This window comes from Physella acuta, unplaced genomic scaffold, assembly GCF_028476545.2.
Source record: "Physella acuta isolate Inbredline_101_S28 unplaced genomic scaffold, ASM2847654v3 ptg000668l, whole genome shotgun sequence".
NCBI lineage: Eukaryota > Metazoa > Mollusca > Gastropoda > Physidae > Physella > Physella acuta.
In genome coordinates, this window is record NW_026732187.1 from 229,521 (window position 1) to 243,640 (window position 14,120).

Sequence of the window (14,120 nt, forward strand, 5' to 3'; positions counted from 1 at the left end):
TAAGTGCTTGTGGAGGATAAAAGGCTTACACTGACCTAACACCATCTCAAACGATAAATTGCTTGGAGAGATTAAAATGGAAGCAATTTCCCAATTCATTGCAAAAAGAAGATGGCGATGGATGGGGCAAGTCATTAGATGAATACATATAACTTCGCAGGAATGGCGCTAAACTGGACGCCTTAAAAAAATAAAACAATTAAACAACTGAGATACTTACACCTGTCGCAGCTAATCAAAGGATTTGCTTCCGCATTGCTACTCGTATCTAATTTTACTCCATCGACAAACTGCAGTATACAAGACCCATCTGAATAAAGGTATCCAATACAACCAGGTTTTTCTAGTGATTGGCGGGAACACTCCTGTCGTTTAAAAAGCAATGAAATATAATAAGTACGATTTTGACATTATTCAAGAAAATTTAAAAATAGATTCTGTTATTTTCTTTAAAAAAATATATGTGATGTATATAAGTTAACTAGCGTACCCGTCTTCATAGAAGAAAGGCTTACGTGTTATTTTAAGAGGATTTCATCAATGCGTTACCAATCATGTATATTTAGAAGTGGCCTTGTTTTCTAAAACGTATTTAAATGTAAAGGATTTAGGCGTTATATTTCTTAGGTCGCAGTTGTTGGGTGCATGTTTGCCCACTATGAAGCCCAAAGTAGAGATGTGAAACACACAAACTTTCAATTTATAATTAATTCAGTTGTTATTCGTATTAGGTTCGAGCTGAGAAAATATTATAGAAATAACACGATGTTTTTAAAAGCTGAAGTGTAACTTATTTTTAGATCTATGTGATAAAGCTTTTGTGACCTAAACTTATAAGTTACAATGTCTTCTGCACACGTTATTCGAAATCGGTGTTTTAAAAATATCAAAACATGGTATCTGAAGTGTGATGTCTTTTTAGTCGTGGGGCGAGGGGGTAGTTGGGTCCGGCTTTTTGTCTTCTTCTTCGTTCTTAATTGTAATGTTGGAAGGGGTCCCCTAGTACACAATTAAGTATACGTGTCATCTGGTTATGCGCCGTTGAGGCATTCAAATCAGATTTCAGTCTGCTGTTCTGTTTGGATTTGATTCCATAGCCTTTGTTCAACCAAGAACAAACTACAAGGCAGCAGTTGCTGTCCCAAACCAAAGAGCCTATCTGCCCGAGGGTTCAAACTTTAGACTTTTCGCTTTAGCAAACATGGGCTTTAGCGACTCGACCATGCCGACCCATCGGCTTTTTTTTGCTATGTGTGACAGTAGGGGAAAGCGAGGAGAAAGATATAAATCGTCAAACAAGCGATACGTCATTTATGCATAACCACTGAACCTATAGTTATCCAAAGGATAATGGGTGATCTAGTATAATATAAATTTTTAAAATTAATTAGGTTTTCGAGAAACTGAAATCGATAAAATAATACCCTTTTACGCTTTCAGAATAGCCTCAACATGAAAGCACCCTGGAATAGTATCTCAAAATTGTATAGGATATTTTGTTCATCTAGCTAAAACGGCATCAGACATAGTATCAAACACAGTTTCCCCTATGCTCTTTATAAGAGGAATATGAAATAGAATGAAAATCATAATTTACACCTACCGCATGAGTGACAGATATTGGTTCATTGTTAATGACAACAGCATATGCTGAGCAATGTGCTGGAGAAAAATAAATTACTATATATATATATATATATATATATATATTTCTCTCTCTCTCATATGTATATATATATATATATATATATATATATATATATATATATGCAATGTGCTGGAGAAAAATAAATTACTATATATATATATATATATATATATATATATATTTCTCTCTCTCTCATATGTATATATATATATATATATATATATATATATATATATATATATATATATATATATATATATATATATATATACATATATATGTATATATATGTATATATATATGTATATATATATATATATATATATACATATATATATATATATATATATATATATATATATATATGTATATATATATATATATATATATATATATATATATATATATATATATATATATATATATATATATATATATATATATATATATATATATATATATATATATATATATATATATATATATATATATATATATCCACCACAAAATATATATATATATATATATATATATCCACCACAAAACTTCAAGCCCGAATATCTACAGAAAATACTTACCCCCCCCCCCCCCCCCACCCCCCCCCCGAAAATAAAATCCTCTAAACCCTTAGCACTTGAGCTAAGTGTACATACAATAATACAAAATATAAAAAATAAACGACTTCGAATATAACAACAAAGCTAATTTATTAGTTGTAAATAAATTATCTCTAATACTTCGCAATAGGATGCCCGTCTTCCGTGTAGGTAGACCTTTTTTCAAGCATAGGTAGGTGTAGACATAGGTACAATGTTGATTGTTGGAATTTAAAAATCGTCTTTCCAGTGTAAATTGTAAATGATCAACACTGAAAAGTTACTTCATAGACGCAGCCATGGAATGAATTTACCAGGAGTCGAACAGTGGTAGTTATGTACTTTTTACTTTCGCGTATACGTAGTATAGAGGAAGTATTGTAATCGTGTAAAAAAAAAAACAACGAGATTTTTACAAATCTCAACGTTTTACACCTCCCTGGGTCGGAAAAACATAGTTTTGCAAATTTTGTCCGTATGTTGGGGTGTATGTTTGTATGTATGTGTGTGTAAATGTGTGTCTGTGAACACGATAACTTGAAGACCGTTACAGCTACGCTAATAAAACTGCATATATAAGTATTAAATGAAATTTGTGGTTCTTTTTCAACTTTTCAGCGATTTCCGGTAACCGTAAGTGAAACTTCTTCTACTTTCAATGTTTCAAAATCCTATAAATTGAGTACTGTTTCAGATAGATAAATGTAATTTCACTTGTAAGTAAAAGATCTACTTCTCTGCCGCCTGTTGTATTTTGAGTAATTTCCGTTGACCGGAAGTAGTAATTTACGCCACTTCCGATTTCGCATAAAAACACTGCTATACATATATTGTTTGCCGATCACATGGTGCGCAATTCTTTTTTTCTTCGAGATTCTATTCTATTTTAAAAAGTTTAAGTAATTAAAAATGTATTGAAAATCATGTTTATATTCCGAGTTGCTATCCCCTGTAGTGTTATATAAGAATATTCGAGAAAGTTTCGGGGGGATCACTCCCGCTTTTAATTTTTGCATTTTAAGGTACGGACAGCCCATCTGTGGTGAGGTTTCATATAGTCTGTCGGGGGACCAAGATGTAATACTCAGACTGATAAAACTGCATCGCAGGTTTTGATAGCCTGATATTTGTTAACATAATACACAAAATCGGCTAATAATTCAATTTAATTATAGCCACTATAACTATTTTAAATATAACAATTACAATGAAGGTATTGAAATCCTTATTCAGGCAGTACCCTGATTCTATTTTGGAATCATTCTAGTAATTACTGTAAGCCAGAGCATTAGTTACTTACAGGGGTCATTAGCACAAATAATTACACTCGAAGCCCGTTCGTTTGAGGATGTGTCGATCGGCGAAGTTGCCAAAATTATTACACAAGTAGGACCCCAGTGGTAATAGGGGCAGTTAGGATTCGTCAAACACGCCAAAAAGCATTCCTGTGCATGGAAGTAAATTAAAACAAATTGCAGATCATAAGTGTAAAAAAGTTTGTATGTGATTTCGAATAATTACTAAAATAATAATTATTTAATTTATTTCTTATTGATTTTTTGTGAATGTTTGTAGCATCTAAAAATAGATTCACCAGTTTCGAACATATTCGATGTAGTTCATGTAAAATTTGGTTGTTTTTTTTGGAAATAACATTTACTTGTTTACGTACATAATCTAGTTTAATTTTTTTAGTTAAAAAAAAAAAACCATGCCCAATATAAATCTAAAGTAAGCAGCACATTATCGAATAAACTGTGATCTAGTGAGCAAGAGATGAGTGGGATTAAAAAAATTGTATAGCAATGATCAGTTCAATTTTGTTGTGACTTCTATACATAATCGGTGTCAACGTTGCTGAAAGTATAACCAGAGGTAATCCTGGCGTAAACGGGGTCCTGTACCGTTTTTTTTACTTTCTCGTATATACGAAGTATAGAGAAAGTCTTGTAATCGTGCAAAAAAAAAAAAAATCGAGATTTTTGCAAATCTCGACGTTTTGCATCTCACTGATACGGAAAAACATAATTTTGCAATCTTGTCCGTATGTCTGTGTGTCTGTGTGTGTGTGTGTCTGTGTGTCTGTGTGTCCGTGTGTAAACACGATAACTTGAGTACCGTTACAGCTAGGTTGATGAAATTTCATATATAAGTATTTTATCAAAATCGTAGATCCGTATAAACTTTTGAGCTATTTCCGACAACCGGAAGTGGTACTTTTTCTACTTTGAATTTTTCAAAAGCCTATAACTTGAGTACTATTTCAGATAGATAAATTAAATTTCACATGTAAGTAAAAGATCTAATTCTCTACCTTCTGTTAAATTTTGAGTAATTTCCGTTGACCGGAAGTAGTAATTTACGCTACTTCCGATTTCTCAAAAAACTAATGTAAATTTTTAAAGTACTAATAATATTGCGCACTATTATGCGCTTTTTTATTCGCGTTCACTTGGTGTGCAATTAATTTGTCTACGAGATTTTATTCTATTTTTAAAACTTTAAGTATTTAAAATGGATTAAAAATCATGTCTAGAAGTCTATAGCCCGAGTTCCCATCCCCTGTTATTTTATATAAGAATATTCGAGAAAGTTTAGGGGAGATCACTCCCGGTTTATTTTTACAAGCTTTTATTTAACTCACTTCCTCTTTCGTCAGTCGTCAGTCTGTCGTCAGTCTGTCTGTCTAGATCGAAACGCCCGAGCGGAATTGCAGACACGTCTATCTGATAGATACGGTTCGTAGTTGGTACTTGGGTCAAGGCATGATGACAATGCAACATGACATTAAATTTGACTTAATTGGTCGCCTGATTAATTTTTTTATGAATTAATAAAAAATTTGTCCAAATTAGTTGGCTGTCTCATCAAACTATTCCGCGCTATACGACACGCATCATCACGTTCAATAGAGCTCCATCGCGTTCAAAAGGTGCGCAAAGATTTTTCCACGTTTTCTTTAACTTGCTTTCGCGTCTTTTTTTCCATCAAATCTTGCGATCGAAATTTCGGGCACTTCGCAGTTAGCTAGCGCGCTGAAATTTTCAGGGAAGCTTTGTTTCAGATGACAATACAATATTCAATTATTATTATTACTAAATTGATCCATGGGAAAATTTTATTGATCATTTTAGACCAAAAATTAAGGTTCGTACTTTCCCTCTTTTGGCTTACTGAAAAACAAATGAAAAAAAAATCATGAAGGAGCGAGCACGCGATTGGCTGAGTAGTGGTCACGCGGTGTTTGTGTACAAACCTATGCAAATCTGACTGATCCGGAAGTAGAATGTTGATGGTCGAATGGTTTGCACGCGAGGGCAAAATGGTGAAAGAAACGGCAACACAGAAGAAACGTCGATTGAAAAAGGCACGCCAGAAGTATCAGAAGAAGCGCAATGCAGGATACAGATTGGAAAATCCTCCTAAACGACCAAAAATTATGGAAGAAGGTGAGTATCAAAAGAAGCTTGAATAAGATCGAATCCGAAAATCTGCTGCTTCGTGATTTTCTTACAGTTTCTAATACTTCGTCGCCCCACGTTTTTCATTTTTTTGTCATAATGCGCACGCAGTTTGCGATCGCTTATAGTAGAGTTATCGCTTGCATTATTGTGATGTATATTATTTATTTTCTACTTTTTAGTTCAATCAGAAAACGTGGGTTTTAAAAAAAAAATTAATGATAATTATTTAGTCATGTAACTATTTTAAATAAAACATGTAAAGTACTAAAAAAAAATTCATAAAAAAAGTTTTAATAACAATCTTTTATGTAATAATGCACTAAAATATTGACTAGTAATGTATAATCTATTTTCGACTATTTAGTGCAATGCAACATAAAAGCTTGTTATTAAAACGTTTTTTATGAAAAAAATGTCGGAGTTTTCTCTCCTAGATGAGATGCTGTCTCCAGCTGACGAGCCTCATCTGCCCTTGGGTTTGAACTCGGAACTATCGGATCAGCAACATTAACTGATAACAATGAGGATAGCGCTCAACTTACATGATGGGTGGAAGCAGCAACAGGATTCGGCTTGGAGTCTATATCACTGTAGGACTTGCATTGATCTGAAAGTCAAACAAAATACTTAGAATTTATCATAAATTCAACATAAAATCGTATCTTTAACCGGAACCTGCTTTTGAACTGGATCCGGAAATTTTCGGGAGATGCTAATTTAGCCAAAAACTGAAATTTAACCGTTGACTAATAAAGAAAAAACGAAACTTCATCTGGAGACGGAAATTCAACTGGGAACAGAAATTTAACCGGTACAGGAATTTAAAGGGAGCCGAAACGTTAATATGAACGAAATTCATGGGGAAAATTAAATATATCCGAAACCAGATTTTTATCTTGATATGACAATTTAACCGGAAACGGACATTAAACATTGATTAAAGAATTAATTGAACCTGTATCTTAACCGGATTCTGTAATCTAAAAGGCTGCTGCTACACCACTACATACTCGGTTTTGAGCGGCTCTCTTTATGTACGCCCAAGTCACCCTGACAGACAAAGGGACATCACAAACACTCGAGAGTAGGAATACGAACTCGAGATTTTCGGGTTAGCATTCATCAGCTCTACCATCCTACCAAGCCTTTCTTTAATATTTACTATTGCTTAGTTTTTAAACTCCTTAAGACCCAATGTTCCCCTGTGTGGCGAATGCTCAATCAGGTAATTAGCTGTAAAATAGTCCGCCCTGAAAATTACGCATACGCTTATTTCAAAACTAGGATACCAGTTACACATTCTAGGGCGCTGTTCATTGTTTATTGACCACTGGTGGGGTGAGTACACCTTTATTTATTCAGGCAGCTGAATTGCGAATGTGAGCTATAATTCACTATGCTAACATCAAGACACACACATAGAGAAACTTTATTTTTACGTATATATATATAAATACACATATATATATATATATATTACACACATATATATATATACACACACACACACACATATATATATATATATATATATATATATATATATATATATATATATATATATATATATATACACAATGAATGCATGTAATTAAATTGTATTCACCATCAGCAGAGCACCCATGAAACAGCAACACAGCTGATACCACTAGTCCAACTGTTTGTAAAAACATCCTGAGCAGTATGTCTGTAAATATATTTTAGATTATTTCTTCCTAATGTACTAACGGATGAAAAAAAAATGATTTCAAATATCCAAGTCCACTGTTGATCTCACCGTGTGGTATGTCTTATATACTCTAGAGCAAGTGAACTCGTTGAGACTAAGCTGGAAAGCCAATCAGATATGCTCAACTCAGTCACCTACCCAATGCCTGCCCCCCACCCTCAAACTACCTTTAATCCAGACCCTTCACCTCATCAATAAAAACCTCCAAAAAACTTGCAATCGTGTGTTAAAACATATCTATCGTCAAGGATGGTTTACCGTCTATACAAATTATACATTTTTGCACACATATTTCCCGCCGTATGCAACGCACAGAAGCGGAGTTACAGTGGCGTAAATCACTTAAAGTTGGTGGTGGGGGCAAGCCTTTTATAGGGATCTGAAGTTCTATTGTAAATAAAAGAAATATTGGAAATTTTAATTTTTTATTTTTTTACATCTTTGCTTTGGTTGTGTTTTTTTTAAAGAATTCCACGAGCTTTGATTTATATTTTTAATATTTGAGAGTTGTGTCAAATCTTTTAGAATGTCAATTATAAAATTTTCAAATTACGAGAGGTGTCAATTACAGCATCGTCAAACTATGATATGTCAATAAAAATTGTGAAATCACGATGTGTCAATTACAGCTTTGTCAAATTATGAGATGTGTCAATGACAACCCCGTCAAATTACGAGATGTGTCAATGACAACCCCGTCAAATTACGAGATGTGTCAATGACAACCCTGTCAAATTACGAGATGTGTCAATGACAACCTCGTTAAAATATGATTCGTCAACTTCAGCCTATCTGCATGCTCTACTTGTTCCTTTCACCAATCACGTGATATAATCTTCCCTTGCCCAACTCAACTAAAGGGAGGTAACGTGCTATGTTCTGCTCCACTAAACTCATGCGCTACTTTTGTTCAGCGTGTTTTGCTTGATGGCCCGCTGGAGAGATTGAATCATGGTCTGTTTTGTTCATATATATATATATATATATATATATATATATATATATATATATATATATATATATATATATATATATATATATATATATATATATATATATATACATATATATATATATATATATATATATATATATATATATATACATATATATATATATATATACATATATATATATATATATATATATATATATATATATATACATATATATATATATATATATATATATATATATATATATATATATATATATATATATATAATTTAAGTAGACATTTGTGGGTGACGTTATACGAATTTTTAGCCGAACAAATTTTAGTGAACATTGATCTAATCTAGATGAAACTATAACGTGCGTTAGCTCAAAGCAACTCAGGCATAACGAAGATCCCATGATTGTGTTGTTATGACGAAGCTAGTACGCCATTGAGGTTAAGGGCTGTTATAATTGTTGATGCATGACATCCTGCAAGTCAACATTGTAAAGCACCCACCAGAGCTTGAATAGTGCGATTAGGACAAGGGGAGACACTTCGGTTGTGCTCTACTTGCGGTGTAAGAAATCTATAGAGGGAACATTATTTCGTAAGACGCACATATTTTGGCAGCTCTTGGTCATAATGCCCTGAGAATTGTATGGGTGCAGGACATTACACTCTGGATAAAGTTTCCCCCGTAATGCATACGACATTTGGCTGCAATATGTTTTTTTTTCCTGTAGTGTATATTTGTGTTTTTTGGTGGAGAGGTGATTGAGAATCCACTTTAGACATAGCAATCTATTGGGCAGATGAAGTAGTGTTTATATGTTTCTTGATCTCGACCATATGAAGTGAAGTTGTGACCAGCCGCCTTTACTTTCTCTAAGATGAGTTAGGTATCCATAAGAGCTGGATGAAATTAGGAACATTCTGCTGACTAGAACCCGGATTCAAACTCGAGACTTTCGGGTCAACAACCTAACGCTCTACCGCTTAGGCCACGCCGTCCCATCTGGATACAGTAACGACAAGTAAATGATTACATTCAAAAGTTTAACTAATTTTTTTTTAAAATTCTGGCATTAATACACAAATCAACTGTGAACAGCAGTTTAAACGGAACAAAGTGGTGTTTTCCATACAAGTGGGGAGAACATATTCGCATCACGAATGCCGTGAGGTGAGAATTCCACAGTAGACCAGCGCTCAGGGCTGTGGATAAATAAAACTTTAAAAAAATCAACAACAACAACAAAATATTTACAACAAAGATATGTCTTCCGAACTCGCTACTATTAGAATAGCGGCCGATACACGGTAATCAAACCGAAATCCAAGCAAGTTAGTCGGAGTTTGAGGTATTGGGGCTTGCCTGGCTAATGGGAGACACCTCTTGAGCCGGTGATGTTCGTAAAGAAAAAAAAGGGATAAATCTAACAGTCTTCACTCAGTCACTATGCCACACAGCAATTTATCTTCTTCTTCTTCGTTCTTAAATTTTAGTGTTCGGGGGGATCGAGCCTTATCTGCCAGAGGATTTGAACTCAGAATTTTTTTGAATTTATCAACCATGAGCTTTGCCGACTCGACCTTGCTTCCATCACAATTAAGGATTACGTGTCAACTGGTTATGCGCCATTGAGGCCATTGACTCCGATTTCAGCCTGCTTTTCTTTTTGGATTTGCTTCCATAGCCTTTGTCCAACCAAAAACAAACTACAAGGCAGCAGTTGTTTGATTTTGGAGTTGTCTCTCCTAGAAGAGTGGCTGTCCCCAGCTAACGAGCCTCATCTGCCCGAGGGTTCGAACTCGAGACTTTTCGGTTTAGCAAAGCAACTTATCAAAATATAGTAATTTTTTTTGTACTTGAGACTCATAGCAGACTAGCCTAAATACTCTGCGTGCATAAACAAAGTTTCACCTTTCATTGCTAACAAACTGGATCTGTTTTCTTTACCAGATTCACACGTTTGGCCTTGATCTAATGTCATAAAAAATTAAATTTCCTCTACCAGACCTAACGACAATGTAATTATACCATGTTCGAAAACAAGTCTCTATTTTTAGATACAGCTACTCTACCCCACTTTTGCAGATTGTCGTACCCAATTTCTGCAGTTAAATATATCGCAGGTTAAAATGTAGTTATATAGTTGTTGGTTCTGATTTTGAGATTTTTTCTAAAATACTAATGAAGTCGTCATTAAAAAAAACTATTATTGTGTACTCTAAATAATAAACGATTCTACTGTTTAAATAGCATATTGCATTTAGTTTTGTTAACTGTTATCATATGTTGGGGGGGGGGGGGAGGGGGACGGACGGACAGACAGGAGAGTGTATATATGCTTATTCCATAAGTACTGAGTTCTAACTTCAGGCAGATGAGGCTCAGTAGCTGGGGAAGCAAATCCTCTGAAAAACAAAAACAAAAAACAAATTTAAAAAAAACTATTGCCTTGTTGTTTGTACTTGAGATAAAAGCTACGGTAGAAAAGCCAGAACGAAAAGCAGGCTGAAAAAATTAAATTTAACGTGCGTGTTAAAATTAAGAACGAAGACGAAGATGAAAATGATAACTTTTCTGAACAAGAAATTAGTTAACAAAACAGGACATGATTTAATCTCATCAGGGGCCCATCAAGCAAAAATTGCTGAATAAATTAGCGCATGAGTTTAGTGGAGCAGAACATAACACGTTACCTCCCTTTGGTTAAGATAGGCAAGGGCAGATTATATCATGAGATTGGTGAAAGGAACAAGTAGAGCATGCAGCTAGGCTGAAGTTGACACATCGTTATTTGACGGGGTTATCATTGACACATCTCGTAATTTTACGAGGTTGTCATTAACACATCTCGTAATTTTACGAGGTTGTCATTAACACATCTCGTAATTTTACAAGGTTGTCATTAACACATCTCGTAATTTTACGAGGTTGTCATTAACACATCTCGTAATTTTAGGAGGTTATCATTAACACATCTCGTTAAATTTTACGATGTTGTCATTAACACATCTCGTAATTTTACGAGGTTTTCATTAACACATCTCGTTAAATTTTACGAGGTTGTCATTGACACATCTCGTAATTTTACGAGGTTGTCATTAACACATCTCGTAATTTTACAACGTTGTCATTAACTCATCTCGTAATTTTACGAGGTTGTCATTAACACATCTCGTAATTTTAGGAGGTTATCATTAACACATCTCGTTAAATTTTACGATGTTGTCATTAACACATCTCGTAATTTTACGAGGTTTTCATTAACACATCTCGTTAAATTTTACGAGGTTGTCATTGACACATATCGTTATTTTACGAGGTTGTCATTAACACATCTCGTAATTTGAACAATCTTGTAACTGACATTCTTAAAGATATGACAAAAAAGCTCAAACATTTAAAATATAAACCAAAGCTCGTGAGATTCTTTAAAAATAAACCCATAAAAGCAACGATGTGCAAAATACAATTTTCAAATATCTAAAATTTCTTTTATTTACTATAGAACTTCAGAGCCCCCTAAAAGAGTTGCACCCAACCACCAACTTTAAGTGTTTTACGCCACTGTAGCTTCGCTTCTGTGATATTATCTCAGCCAATGCTACTTAAAGCAGTGGTTGAATACGTCGGGGTATAAGTGTGCAAAAAAACAATTTGTATAGACGGTAAGCCATCTGTGACGATAGACATGTTTTAACACACGCATGCAAGTTTTGTGGAAATCGGAATGATGAGGTGTAGGGTCTAGGTTAAAAATAGCGTTGAGGGTGGGGGTAAACATTGGGTAGGTGACTGAGTTGGCTTCTAGGTTACTTCAGCATATATGATTGGCTTTCCAGCTTAGTCTTCGAGTTCACTGGCTCTAGAGTCTATAAGACACACGGTGAGATCAACAGTGGACTTGGATATTTGAAATAATTTTTTTCTACCGTTTGTAGAAAACATAAAATTACCCAGGATGTTTTTACAAAAAGCTGGACTAGTGTTATCATCTGTGTTGCTGTTGCATGGGTGCTCTGCTGATGGTGAGTATAATTTAATTAAGTGCATTTATTGTATATTTATATGTATATATACATATATATATATATATATATATATATATATATATATATATATATATATATATATACAATAAATATATATATATATACAATAAATATATATATATATATATATATATATATATATATATATATATATATACATACATATATATATATATATATATATACATATATATATATATATATATATATATATATATATATATATATATATATATATATATATATATATACAATAAATATATATATATATACAATAAATATATATATATATATATATATATATATATATATATATATATATATATATATATATATATATATATATATATATATATATATATATATATACATATATATATATATATATATATATATATATATATATATATATATATATATATATATATATATATATATGTATGTATGTATATATATATATATATATATATATATATATATATATATATATATATATATATATATATATATATATATATATATATGTATGTATGTATATATATATATATATATATATATATATATATATATATATATATATATATATATATATATATATATGGTTCCATGACAAATGATCTCAGGACAAATGATCACAGACAACATATCTCAGACAAAATATCTCACGGACAAATGATCTCAGGACAAATGATCTCAGGACAAATAAGCTCAAGGACAAAATTAATGATCTCATGGACAAAAGATACCAGGACAAAATATATCAGGACAAATGATATCATGGACAATTGATGTCAGACAAAATATCTCAGATAAAATATCTCACAGTAAAATTTTAATAGTATGTACAATGATTTTAGTTGATTTGAACTTTTTTTTTATTATTGACTTTCAATATGGTTTTGTTTACTTTTTTACGCATAATAATTGTGAATAAAATTAGATTTGTTAAACTTAACAAACCATCAAAAGAATTATCAAACTTAATCTCTGTAATAGCATTACATTTGAAAAAGTAAAAATTACAACAAACTTACTCTTTTAGTCTGAAAAATTAATAAATGATAATATATAAAAACAAATAAAGTAACGGTGTTCAAAACATTAATGTTCAAAACACGCGAAAATATTTTTTTAAAATGTGAATGGGTCTTCAGGTTCGTAACTTATAACTATTGTTTCTATTGCATCATCAACTCAAACTTAAAGCTAACGTTTCTTTTCTGGCAGGTACATCGTTATGATCACTCCTCTGAGTGATCAAGTATTGTTTGAACTCTTGCTCGACATGTTTTAACTTCAAATTCCCAAATCTCTTAGCCAGCTACTCCACTTTTGGCTTTTATAAACATAAATTCACCAGAAACTAATGTCATAAAACCTTTCTGCGAGAAAACGAAAGAGGCTATAGCTGAGTAATCACCACTAATACTGCTTTGTGTACATGCACACTACAACAAACTTAGCTCCGCGATGACCGCTGTCGTTAAAATAACCATTTATCACTGATGACTAGGGTGTGACCGACGCACAACAATGGACTTTAGATGCTAGTTGAATTGTCCATGGAAGGCGGATGTCTTTCCCTTAAGGTATGCCTCTGCTATCAAAGCGGGCTGCCACCTTGATACAAAGGTGTGTCTTTATTGTTATTTCATTCCCTTTGATCTAGTTTCGTCCACCT

General features: G+C 32.7%; 1 long non-coding RNA gene across 1 annotated transcript; it reads right to left on the reverse strand.

Annotated features, from left to right (window-relative positions):
- Positions 1-229: 229 nt before the first annotated feature.
- On the reverse strand, positions 230-3,683 carry LOC131948987 (uncharacterized). The gene is made up of 3 exons (XR_009388102.1): positions 3,545-3,683; positions 1,604-1,662; positions 230-365 (listed from the first exon to the last, which is right to left on the reverse strand). It is a non-coding gene; the product is annotated as an uncharacterized LOC131948987 (long non-coding RNA).
- Between the last annotated feature and the right edge of the window lie 10,437 nt (positions 3,684-14,120).